Source organism: Hyla sarda, chromosome 1 (genome assembly GCF_029499605.1).
Source record: "Hyla sarda isolate aHylSar1 chromosome 1, aHylSar1.hap1, whole genome shotgun sequence".
Lineage (NCBI taxonomy): Eukaryota > Metazoa > Chordata > Amphibia > Anura > Hylidae > Hyla > Hyla sarda.
In genome coordinates this window covers 34,768,164-34,781,498 of record NC_079189.1, presented here as the reverse complement: position 1 = coordinate 34,781,498, position 13,335 = coordinate 34,768,164, and the positions used below count along the sequence as shown (strand labels likewise).

General features: G+C 41.7%; 1 protein-coding gene and 1 long non-coding RNA gene across 2 annotated transcripts in view; one reads left to right on the top strand and one right to left on the bottom strand.

Annotated features, from left to right (window-relative positions):
* CTNNA2 (catenin alpha 2) overlaps window positions 1-13,335 on the bottom strand; it is a 2,092,931-nt gene that overhangs the window by 863,178 nt on the left and 1,216,418 nt on the right. The gene's annotated exons all lie outside the window — the stretch shown is intronic.
* The window catches only part of LOC130334055 (uncharacterized), a 78,563-nt gene continuing 71,802 nt past the window's right edge, over window positions 6,575-13,335 (top strand). Inside the window, exon 1 of the long non-coding RNA XR_008876031.1 lies at window positions 6,575-6,704. This is a non-coding gene — a long non-coding RNA (uncharacterized LOC130334055). The remainder of the gene's footprint in view (window positions 6,705-13,335) is intronic.

Genomic DNA, 13,335 nt, shown 5'->3' with positions numbered 1-13,335 from the left:
TGCCGCAGATGCCGGGATCTGTATTGATCCCGGCACCTGAGGGGTTAATGGCGGACGCCCGCGAGATCGCGGGCGTCGGCCATTGCCGACGGGTCCCTGGCTGCGATCAGCAGCCGGGATCAGCCGCGCATGACACGGGCATCGCTCCGATGCCCGCGGTTATGCTTAGGACGTAAATGTACGTCCTGGTGCGTTAAGTACCACCTCACCAGGACGTACATTTACGTCCTGCGTCCTTAAGGGGTTAAAGGGTAACTCTCACTAAAAGTAATTTTTTTGCTATTGCACTCCTTATGGTAAATAAAACATTTCTAATATACTTTGTTTAAAAAAAATGAAGTTTTCTATGTTTTATTTGTGCTTAAAGGGTTACTCCGGTGCTTTGACATCTTATCCCCTATCCAAAGGATAGGGGATAAGATGCCTGATCATGGGGGTCCTGCCGCTGGCGCTGGGGACCCCCGTGATCTTGCACACTGCACCCTGTTTAAAATCAGTCCCCGGAGCGTGTTTGCTCCGGGTCTGATTATTGTCGATCACGGGGCCGGCTGTCACGCCCCCTCCCATAGGCTTGCATTGAGGGGGGCAGAGCGTGACTTCCCACGGGGCGGAGTCTTGACATCACAACGCTCCGGCCCCGTGATCGACAATAATCAGACCCGGAACGAACATGCTCCAGGGACTGATTTTAAATGGGGTGCGGCGTGCAAGATCACGGGGGTCCCCAGCGGTGGGATCGCCGCGATAGGGGATAAGATGTCTAAGCGCCGGAGTACCCCTTTAAAAAAGCTCAAGAGCACATTTTCCCCCATCTCATACACAGACTTTAGACCGAGGTCCAAACACAGAAAGTGCATCCTGGAGTGCTAAGGGGGTGTGTCTCATCCAATCATAGCTCCTCTCACACGTAACTGCCATATGCTGTTGGTTGGACCCCCCCCCCTCAGCACTCCAGGCTGCACTTCCTGTGCTTGGGCTTTGGTCCTAAGTCTGTGTAAAAGATGGGGGAAAATGTGCTCTTGAGCCTTTTTAAGCACAAATAAAATATAGAAAACTTTTATTTTAAACAAAGTATATTAGAAATATTTTTTATTTACCATAAGGAGTGCAAAACAAAAATTAGTTTTAATGAGAGTGTCCATTTAAGGGTAGGGTCACACAGATGGATCCGCAGCATATTTTACACAGTGGATCCACCGGCGATGGACCCTCCAGTGCGCCCCCAGCTGTACCTGCTTGTAGCGGTGAACCGCCGCTATGAGCAGACACACTGCAATGTTCGAGCCGTGATGATGCGAGTCGGGGGAACAGGCGAGCTGCTACAAGCAGGCACAGCTGGAGGCACACTGTAAGCTCAATGGTTGGCAGATCCACATCGTCAAGTACGCTGCGGATCAGTCCGTGTGACCCTACCCTAAAGGAGTACTCTAATGTCAGGGAAACATTAAAATAGAAAAAATAAACATATAGCATTGCTTACTGGTCTGCCCCAGTTCTGTAACCACCATAAACCTATTTGTTCTGGGGGAGATTTAACAAAACCTGTCCAGAGGAAAAGTTGCTTAGTTGCCCATAGCAACCAATCAGATCACTTCTTTCATTTTTCAGAGGCCTTTTCAAAAATGAAAGAAGCAATCTGATTGGTTGCTATGGGTAACTCTGCAATTTTTCCTTTGGACAGGTTTTGATAAATCTCCCCCACTGTGTTTCCTTGTTAAAGGGGTACTCCGGTGGAAAACTTATTTTTATTTTTTTAAATCAACTGGTGCCAGAAAGTTAAACAGATTTGTAAATTACTTCTATTAAACAATCTTAATCCGTCTAGTACTGATTAGCTGCTGAATACTACAGAGGAAATTCTTTTCTTTTTGGAGCACAGAGCTCTCTGCTGACATCATGACCACAGTGCTCTCTGCTGACATCATTGTCCATTTTAGGAACTGTCCAGAGCAGCATATGTTTGCTATGGGGCTTTTCTTCTACTCTGGACAGTTCTTAAAATGGACAGAGGTGTCAGCAAAGAGCACTGTGGTCATGTCAGCAGAGAGCTCTGTGTTCCAAAAAGAATATAATTGTCTCTGTATTATTCAGAAGCTAAGTACTAGAAGGATTAAGATTTTTTAATAGAAGTAATTTACTAATTTGTTTAACTTTCTGGCATTAGTTGATTTATATATATATATATATATATATATATATATATATATATATATATAAGTTTTCAACCGTAGTACCCCTTTAAGCAGTTGATAGTACTACAATTCCCAGAATGCTATGGTTTTCCTCAGCTCACTCCCCTCTTACAACACTCCTGCCCATACCCCACCCAGAGTTGTTGCAGAACATTGCATTACAGAGCAGCCTCTCTCTCCACACAGCTGCTGCATTCCATCCCTGTCTGCTCCTCCTTACTCATCACATGACATGACATGCTATAAACAAACCTCATTCTTCCTAAATGTCCCAATAAAGATTCTGGAGGAGATTTATCAAAACCTGGGTAAATGAAGAGTGTAGCAGTTGCCTATAGCAACCAATCAGATTGCTTCTTTCATTTTTAAAGAGGCCTGTGGAAAATGAAAAAAAAAAAAGCACTCCGATTGGTTGCTATTTGCAACTGCACCACTCTTCCTTTACACAGGTTTTAATAACTCTTTCTCTATAAGTATATATGACAGGGAGTGGAAATGTAGCTGTAGGGAAGTGTTTTCCAGACAGTGTGTCTCCAGCTGTTACAATACTACAACTCTCAGCATGCCTGGACAGCCAAAGGCTGTCCAGGCATGCTGGGAGTTGTAGTTTTGCAACAGCTGGAGGCACCCTGGTTGGGGAAACCCCGCTATATGGGCTGGTCAGAAGTGATGTCATCACTCAGGAGGTGGTGCTTGAGCAGAGGGTGATGTGTGGTCTCAGGAGAGATGGAGGAGCCATGGAGCTGCTAAGACAACACCACACTGACAATGAGAGGACTACATAACTTCCTGTCAGGGTTGAATGAAGGAAAAATATGCTGAAGACAGTACAATTTGTAACAACACTATATTAGTAAGTTATATATATGCATAGGTGATAGCTTTATAGAAATAAAAAATAAAATCTCATTGTAGAATACCCCTTTATTTGGATATCAGACCCAAATCATAGACAATGCATTTTTTCATTTTTTTTTTTTAACAAGCATGTGTCGTTTTTCCAGGTTCCAGTTATCCCAGTGGCGTCCAGCACTGACTCTATTTTAAAGCTGTAGGACCATATTAAAACTGCGGTTTTGGGGATGGGGCTAAGGGAGCAGGAGAAGAACAGTGTTATTCTTAAAGTTTTTGGTTTAGCCAGAATATTTATTCTTAGGAGATGGTTTGCACCCGAGGGTCCAAACTGTGCTGAATGGCAGAGAGAAGTAGAACAAATGAGAAGATTTGAGGATATTTATTATAGAGGGAGAAAACTGGGCCCGAAAATAGAAAAGGAATGGAAGAAATGGGAGGAGGTAGCTTAGCTGGTAGTGGGTGGGGGAAGGGAGGGGTAGGAGGGTAAGGGGAGAGTTTTTGTTTTTTAGGATTACTTGTATATTTATTTGTGTCATGTAATGATGTATTTTTATTTTATAAAATAAAAAATAAAAATTTTGGAATTAAAAAAAATAAAAAAGCTGTAGGACCATAAAAGCGAAACCAGATAATTCTCTCTCTACCACTTCAAGGGCTTCCAGCAGGATTCTTCAACTTTACAACCAAACATCTCCAAGGACCTTTTTTTTTTCTTATCCATTTCAATTAAAAGAAATCACTGTTCAATCATCATTTTTAATGGCCGATCATCTTTCCCTTTGCTACAATTACATCATAAAAGACAATTTAATGGGAACCGACTAGTAATTGAATGATTTTACGCACACAAAGAATTATGATAAAAGATGCTTTCTTAAAAGACCCCATGGAATTGCGCATTAAAGAAAAAAAAAAAAAAACTCTATTAAATATTGACGAGAAGGTGAAATATTAACTAATGAGGCTCCAGCGCCAGAGATTCATTTCGGATCCATTTCAGTAAAAGTGTCTTGAAATCGGATGGTGATTTGGAATTGCACCATTTATTCTGCGATAGTCCATGGGAGGTATTTAAGAATCCATGGTCCTGTACAGTAGAGTGAAGCCAGGGCACCAGAAAATGTAGGGAAATAGAAGCTGTGGTGCATAGAACAATTCTACAAACAGAGGCGTAGCGTGTAACTTCTGGGCCCCAATGCAAGATCTGCAACAGGGCCCCAAATGCCAATAATAATACAGTGACCCCCGACCTACGATGGCCCCGACATACGATCATTTTAACATACAATGGCCTCTCAGAGGCAACATACGATGCTTTTGTATGTCGGGGCCATCGCATAAACGGCTATCCGGCAGCGCAGACTGCTTCAGCTGCCACCGGATAGCCGTTTAAGGTGCCCCGTGTGGTCCGCTGACGATCACTTACCTGTCCTCGGGGCTCCGGCGCGTCCTCTTCGGGATTCTCTGCATCGTCGGCGCTCTTCATCGTCGTCATCACGTTGCTCGCACACCGTCCCGTCATCCATTAGGAGCGGCGTGCGTAACGAAATGATGGCGGCGACGGAGAGAGAAGATGCCGGGGAAGCAGAGGCCTTGCCGGAGCGTCGGGGACACCCCGGGGACGCGGTGACAGCGATGGAAGGCGACATCCAGGGCAGCGGTGACGAGCGGTGACGGTCCGGAGCGGCGGGGACAGGTGATTACAACTTCCTCTACCAGTGGTCTTCAACCTGCGGACCTCCAGATGTTGCAAAACTACAACTCCCAGCATGCCCGGACAGCCATTGGCTGTCCGGGCATGCTGGGTATTGTAGTTTTGTAACATCTGGTGGTCCACAGGTTGTAGACCACTGTCCTATACTTTACATTGCATGGATCCCTCAACATACGATGGTTTCAACAAACGATGGTCCATTTGGAACGGATTACCATCGTATGTTGAGGGACCACTGTACTGCTCTCTTATGGAGCAGATGTGCTTTGGGCTCTCTTAGGCACCAAGGCCCCCGGTGCGACTGCTACCTCTATAGCTACGCCCTTGCTTACAAATATACAATCTAAGGGTGCGTTCACACTGCGGAATCGAGTTGAGATTCCGCCTGGCGGCTGCCGCCGACCGTGCTTCGGCGCTAGGGCTGCGGGGCACTGATCCGTCACCACTGACGGCTATGCAGTGCGTGCGGAATCCGCGCAAAGAATCCTCCGCACGGAACAATTTCAGCGGCGGAATTGTCCGCCACTGAAATTCCGCAGTGTGAATGGGTCTCACGGAGACCCATTCACACTAATGTTAAGTTCACACCGCGGAGTTCCGCCCCTGGAATTCCGCGGGAATTCCATAGTGTGAACGCACCCTTAGAGTATGTTCACACATGAAAGAAAAAAGGGCCCATTCACACTACAGAATGATGGAGAAGTGGAGAAATTCCTCTTGGAAATTCCAGTGTAGCAGCTTCCCATTGCTTTCAATGGGATTCTGCCGCACTGTACATACACAGCGAAATCTGCGTGGGGGACTTTTCGCTATGGAAATTCTGGATTCCGATAAGAATTAGCATGTTCACGTAATTCACTTGGACTGTATTGCTGTCAAGGGGGATAGGCCATGTCCACGCAATCATGGCGGTAATTGATAATGGTGGCGGACACTGCCTACGGAATACCTGCCAGGATATTCCGTAGTGTGAAGGGGACCATACCTAAACATGACTGTAGATTAAATACAGATGTAGTTTTTTTATTTATTTATTTTTTAATGTGTGTGAACATATCCTCAGGCTAGGTTCACACTATAGAATCTCCAGCCGAAAGATTCCAATTAGAGATGAGCGAACTTACAGTAAATTCGATTCGTCACAAACTTCTCGGCTCGGCAGTTGATGACTTTTCCTGCATAAATTAGTTCAGCTTTCCTGTGCTCCGGTGGGCTGGAAAAGGTGGATACAGTCCTAGGAGACTCTTTCCTAGGACTGTATCCACCTTTTCCAGCCCACCGGAGCACCTGAAGGCTGAACTAATTTACGCAGGAAATACATCAACTGCCGAGCTGAGAAGTTCGTGACGAATCAAATTTACTGTAAGTTCGCTCATCTCTAATTCCAACCAGAGATTTCGAGTTTGGCCAGATAAGATAGCCGTACCCATAGATGGAAGAACGAGCAAGATCATTCTTACAGTGGCAGAATTTCAGCACCAGAATGTCCGCAACTGGAATTATGTAGTCTGCACTATGCAGCGGATCCCATTGTGCGTAATTTAATCTGTTTTTATTGAATTTTATATATTACAGATAACAAAGACATAAACCAAAACGATGGGGGAGATTTATCAAAACCTGTGCAAAGGGAAAGTTGCTGAGTTGCCCATAGCAACCAATCAGATCGCTTCTTTCATTTTAAACAAGGCCTCTGCAAAATGAAAGAAGCGATCTGATTGGTTGCTATGGGCAACTGGGCAACTATTTCTTTGCAAAGGTTTTGATAAATCTCCTCCATAATAGGGGTAAAAGAAAAGAGAAAAAAAAATATAAAAAATATATATGAACAAAAGAGGAAAAATCTCTATAGTATGAACCTAGGCTTAGGGTGCATTCACATTTGTCAACAACAAATTCAGCTCTGCTACATCTGTATCTCTATGTCTATTGGGAGCTTCCAGGTAAACTCGAATATTCTGAAACAAAATAGGTGCAAAAAAAAAGTTAATCTGGGGATAACATTGTGTCAGCCTCTCAAGGCAGCAGAGCGCTGTACTCGACAAATGGGGTAACACTTAAAGGGGTTCTCCGGTGCTTAGACATCTTATCCCCTATCCAAAGGATAGGGGATAAGATTCCTGATCGCGGTAGTCCCGCCGCTGGTGACCCCCGGGATCTTGCAAGCGGCACCCCGTTTGTAATCAGTCCCTGAAGCGTGTTCGCTCCGGGTCTGATTACAGACGACCAAAGGGCCGACGGCGTGTGACGTCACGCCTCCACCCCCGTGTGGCCTCACTCTCCGCCCCCTTTGATGTCATGCTCCGCCCCTCAATGCAAGCCTATGGGAGGGGGCGTGACAGCTATAACGCCCCCTCCCGTAGGCTTGCATTGAGGGGCGGAGCGTGAGGTCACGCTGGGGCGGAGGCGTGATGTCACACACGGTCAGCCGTGTGGTCGTCGGTAATCAGACCCGGAGCGAACACGCTCCGGGGACTGATTAAAAACGCGGTGCCGCGTGCAAGATCCCGGGGGTCCCCAGCGGCGGGACTCCCGCGATCAGGCATCTTATCCCCTATCCTTTGGATAGGGGATAAGATGTCTAAGCACCGGAGTACCCCTTTAATACATATTTCAGACTTCGTTAAAGGGGTACTTCGCTTCCCCAGTGTTCGGAACATTTTGCTCCGAATGCTTGGAGCGGGTGGCGGAGGGTCGTGATGTCATGGCCATGCCCCTTGTGACGTCACACCATGCAAGTCTATGGGAGGGGGTGTGGCAGTGACGTCATGACCCCGGCCGCCCGCACCCAGCCTTCTAAAGGAACACTTTGTGCTGCACAGAGATCGCGGAGGTCCCAGAGGCGGGACCCCCATGATCAGACATCTTGACCCCTATCCTTAAGATAGGTGATAAGAAGTCTAGGGGCGGAGTATCCCTTTAAATAGTGTACAATGGAAAAAGATGCAGATATTTCTCCCTGCTTTAAATATTTCATAGAGTAAGCACTTTAGCATTTAAAAAGTACAAATTATTCTACATGAAGCGTTCAGCTGCAGGAAAAAAAAAAATAAGCTGTTTATTAGGGGAGAGACGTCGGCGCGGGAACGTATTGATATGGATTTTTCTATGAAAGCATGACTGAATAAATACATAGTACATTACTGCGGTGCTTGAGCGCCCATCTTATGCTAACAACGCTTCATCGGCGTTGGCCTGAAATAAATCGGAATTGGTTGGGAAGATTTTTTTTTTTTTAATTCCAGTAATGTCTGTGACATTGTTTATATAAATTGTGACATTTTTTAATTTTTTTTAAAATTTTTTTTATATTCTGTATTATTCTTCTCCTGGCCTGTAGGCAATGTATTGAACTGTACAGGACCCTGGGCTGGTTATGTAAAGGGTTAACCCTGTCTAGATGTAGATTACTCCTAGGATAAGGTCAGCCTGGACTTGACCAGCGTTGTGGTATTTACCAGACTTAAAGGAGTACTCCCATGGAAAACTTTTTTTTTTTTTTTTTTAATCAACTGGTGCCAGGAAGTTAAACAGATTTGTAAATCACTTCTATAAAAAAAAATCTTAATCCTTCCAGTACTTTTTAGGGTCTGTATACTAAAGAGAAATCCAAGAAAGAAATGCATTTCCTGTGATGTCATGACCACAGTGCTCTCTGCTGACCTCTGCTGACCATTTTAGGAACTGTCCAGAGCAGCATATGTTTGCTCTGGGGATTTTTTCCTGCTCTGGACAGTTCATGAAATGGCCAGCAGAGGTCAGCAGAGAGCACTGTGGTCATGACATCAGAGGAAATGCATTTTTTTTTTTTTTGGATTTCTCTTTAGTATACAGCCCCTAAAAAGTACTGGAAGGATTAAGATTTTTTAATAGAAGTGATTTACAAATCTGTTTAACTTTCTGGCACCAGTTGATAAAAAAAAAAAAAAAAGAAGTTCTCCATGAGAGTACCCCTTTAACCACTTAAGGACCAAGGACGTACAGGTACGTCCTGAGTCCTTTCCCTTTCTATAATGCGGGGCCGGGACCCGTGGCTAATAACGTGGGCCAATGATCGCGGTGCCGTGCGCTATAAACCCTTTAGACGTGGCGTTGAAAGTTGAACGCCGCATCTAAAGTGAAAGTAAATCACTGTCGGTTAGCTAAGGGGGCTGTTCGGGATGTCCGCGGCAAAATTGTGGCATCCCGAACAGCTGTGGGACAAGAGGAAGGTCTCCTACCTTGCCTCCTGGTGTCCGAATGACTGCTCAGTGCCTGAGATCCAGGCATGAGCAGTCAAGCGGCAGAATCATTGATCACTGGTTTCCTATGAGAAACCACTGATCAATGTAAAATATCAGTGTGTGCAGTGTTATAGGTCCCTATGGGAGCTATAACACTGCAAAAAAAAGTGAAAAAAAGGTGAATAAAGATCATTTAACACCTCTCCTATTAAAAGTTTGAATCACCCCCCTTTTTGCGAAAATGTCCGAATTATAAAAATATATTTTTAATTAAACCGCACGGTCAATGGCGTACACGCAAAAAAATTCCAAAGTCCAAAATAGTGTATTTTTGGTCACTTTTTATATCATGAAAAAATGAATAAAAAGCGATCAACAAGTCTGATCAATACAAAAATGGTACCGCTAAAAACTTCAGATCACTGCGCAAAAAATGAGCCCTCATACCGCCCCATACGCAGAAAAAGTTATAGGGGTCAGAATGTGACAATTTTAAACGTATATATTTTCCTGCATGTAGTTATGATTTTTTTCAGAAGTAAGACAAAATCCAACCGATATAAGTAGGGTATCATTTTAATCGTATGGACCTACAGAATAAATTGAATGTGTAATTTTTACCGAAATATGCACTGCGTAGAAACAGAAGCCCCCAAAATTTACAAAATGGTGTTTTTTTTATTTTGTCTCACAATGATTTTTTTTTCCGTTTCACCGTAAATTTTTGGGTAAAATGACTGATGTAATTACAAATTAGAATTCATTATAATTGGTGCCACAAAAAATAAGCCATCATATGGATTTTTAGGTTCAAAATTGAAAGAGTTATGATTTTTTAAGGTAAGGAGGAAAAAATGAAAGTGCAAAAACGGAAAACCCCCTGGTCATTTTTTCATGATATAAAAAGTGACCAAAAATACACTATTTTGGACTTTGGAATTTTTTTACGTGTACACCATTGACCGTGCGGTTTAATTAACAATATATTTTTAGAATTTGGACATTTCCGCACAAGGCGATACCACATATGTTTATTTTTATTTTTATTTACACAGTTTTTTTTTTATGGGAAAAGGGGGGTGATTCAAACTTTTAATAGGGAAGGAGTTAAATGATCTTTATTCACTTTTTTTCACTTTTTTTTTTGCAGTGTTATAACTCCCATAGGGACCTATAACACTGCACACACTGATCTTTTACATTGATCAGTGGTTTCTCATAAGAAACCACTGATCTATGATTCTGCCGCTTGACTGCTCATGCCTGGATCTCAGGCACTGAGCAGTCATTCGGCAATCGGACAGCAAGGAGGCAGGTAGGGACCCTCCTGCTGTCCTGTAAGCTGTTCGGGATGCCGCGATTTCACCGCGGCTATCCAGAACAGCTCCCTGAGCTAACCAGCACTCTTTCACTTTCACTTTAGATGCAGCGTTCAACTTTGAACGCCGCGTCTAAAGGGTTAATAGTGCGCGGCACCACGATCAATGCCGCGCGTTGTTAGCCACGGGTCCCGGCATTATAGATCGGGAGCGGACTCGTCACGTACGCGCATGTCATGGGTCCTTAACAGGTTAAAGGGGTTCTCCGGTGGAAAACTTTTTTTTTTTTTTTTTTTAATCAACTGGTGCCAGAAAGTTAAACAGATTTGTAAATTACTTCTATTAAAAAATCTTAATCCTTCCAGTACTTATTAGCTGCTGAATACTACAGAGGCAATTCTTCTCTTTTTGGAACACAGAGCTCTCTGCTGACATCTTGACCACAGTGCTCTCTGCTGACATCTCTGTCCATTTTAAGAACTGTCCAGAGTAGAAGAAAATGCCCATAGCAAACATATGCTGCACTGGACAGTTCCTAAAATGGACAGAGATGTCAGCAGAGAGCACTGTGCTCGTAATGTCAGCAGAGAGCTCTGTTTTTCAAAAAGAAAATAATTTCCTCTTAGTATTCAGCAGATAATAAGTGCTAGAAGGATTAAGATTTTTTAATAGAAGTAATTTGCAAATCGTTTTAACTTTCTGGCACCAGTTGCCACAAGCTGAAAAAATAAATAAAATTGTTTTCCACCGGAGTGCACCTTTAATATATGTCCTGTATAATATTTTTTTATTTTAGGATTTGTGGCTAAGGCTGCCCTAAGACTGTGTTCGCACGTTACGCAACTGCATTTCTGTACCGCTGCCCATAATTCGCTGAAATCATGGTAAAAAAAATTTGCATTTATGCCGTCAATGGCATAATCACAGTAAAGAAAAAAAAATAGTTTTTACAGTGATATTGGTTGTTCAAAAAAAAATGCAGTGGTACCGTGACGGGTTAAAGAAATGTGTGAACACAACCTTACAATGTCTCTTTATGGAGCCCTAAGGCTACGTTCACCCACCATTTTTTGAGCCTCATTTTGAGTCAGAAATGGCTAAAAAGAGAACAAAAGCAAGCAAATTCTGTTTATAGCTAAAAACACTGTTCAAAAAACAATGGGGGCGATTAATCAAAACCTGTGCAGAGGAAAACTGGTGCAGTTGCCCATAGCAACCAATCAGATCGCTTCTTAAATTTTTCACAGGCCTCTTTAAAAAAAAAAAATGCAATGCATTCACCTGTCATGTTAACATTGGCACATTGGGATTAGTGTTGCTCACAAATATTTGCATTTCGAATATTCGCAGCGAATATTGTATATATTCGCGAATTCATGAATATTACGAATTCCGCGCTAAAAATTCGCTATTACGAATATTTGTCTTTTTTTAAAACTGTTTTAAAAACTGAAAGGAAAATTTTATAACCAATCCTTCAAGGATTTTACCCTAAAAAAAGGTACACAATGGTATTCAAATCAATATTATAGGAATGCTTCAATTAATAATTAATGTTTTTATTAAACATTTATAAAACAGTATAGTAAAAATTATATCATTCTGGCACAGATATATAATAAAAAGGTGAACATCCCCTGGGCCCTAGTGGTGTTGATCACCATACAACTTTTTGACTCTGGCAGCCATATAGTTTATGATAAAGATTGCTAAATGTTCCGGTCTGGAAAGAAATGTAACAGTCAATAATGTAACAATATATACTGAAATGTGGTTGTAATAAACAATATGTTGGTAGAACGAAGAGACCACTTAAAATGAGAATTGCTGAGCATATTAATAACATCAAAAAAGGAGACCAAAAACATCCCTTTTCAGTACATTTTACTAAATACCACAACAAAGATCCATCAAGTTTAACATATATAGGTTTCCAAACTGTCAAACCAAACTGGAGAGGTGGAAGTTATATGATCCAAATGTCAAAAGCCGAAAGTAAGAAGATCTTGGAGTTTGGCATTTTGGAACCCAATGGTCTTAATCCCAGTTTAGAATTATTTGGTTTCCTTTGAGAGGGTTTGCGTCGCGACCATTGCGCGCCTCTGTATATGATATTTGAGGCGCCCACTGGTGGCCACTCAACCTCTCTCTTTTTCACACGAAATCAGTCTTCATCCCCAATATGTTATATATTGCCCATCTTGCTGCTATTTCTTTATATTTTTTATACTTCAATTAATTTAATTTTAATTTAATTCATTGTTTATATGTATATATATATATATATATATATATATATATATATATATATGTATATATATATATATATATATATATATATATATATATATATATATATTTAGTATTGTTTTTTCTATAAGTATATCGTTTTTAGAATGTATTATTATCATCCTTATACCAGATTACTCTAACAATAATTCGAATATATATTTATATTATTAGTGTATCCATTTTTATTTTTATTTTATTATTATAATTTTTTTGACAAACACACAGTTTCTGCATCTATTCACATGGATGTGATTTTTCTAATTAAAGTCAACAGTTTATGATCACGTATTTTGAGTTTATAGATTTATGTTATTTTATATTTCTTATAAGTCCACGTCTATAGAAATCCAATAAGGTTGCTGCTGAACTGCTCGTTCTAATTTGTATGAATTTGTATGTATATGTGAATTAGGTTATAAAAATGCTTTGGCCCAGTGTGAATTGGACTATAGCCATTGTTTTAAGATCACAATGCAATTTAGATATGTAATCCAGGCCAGATATTAGTTCTGACTTTTAATGAATTAGATCAAAATGTGAACCACTGTATAAAAATGATCTATAGGATAAGTTTCATTATACATTTGTTCCTACTGAATAAAGGGTCATGCGATGTATGGCAAAAGAACCCTGAAACGCGTCTAGGAATTTTTTTTTTATCCAGAACCGCACCTTGCAATATATTTATGGTGTTAACCTGGCACCGATACTTGTGACCCATTGAAATCGGCAAACCATTG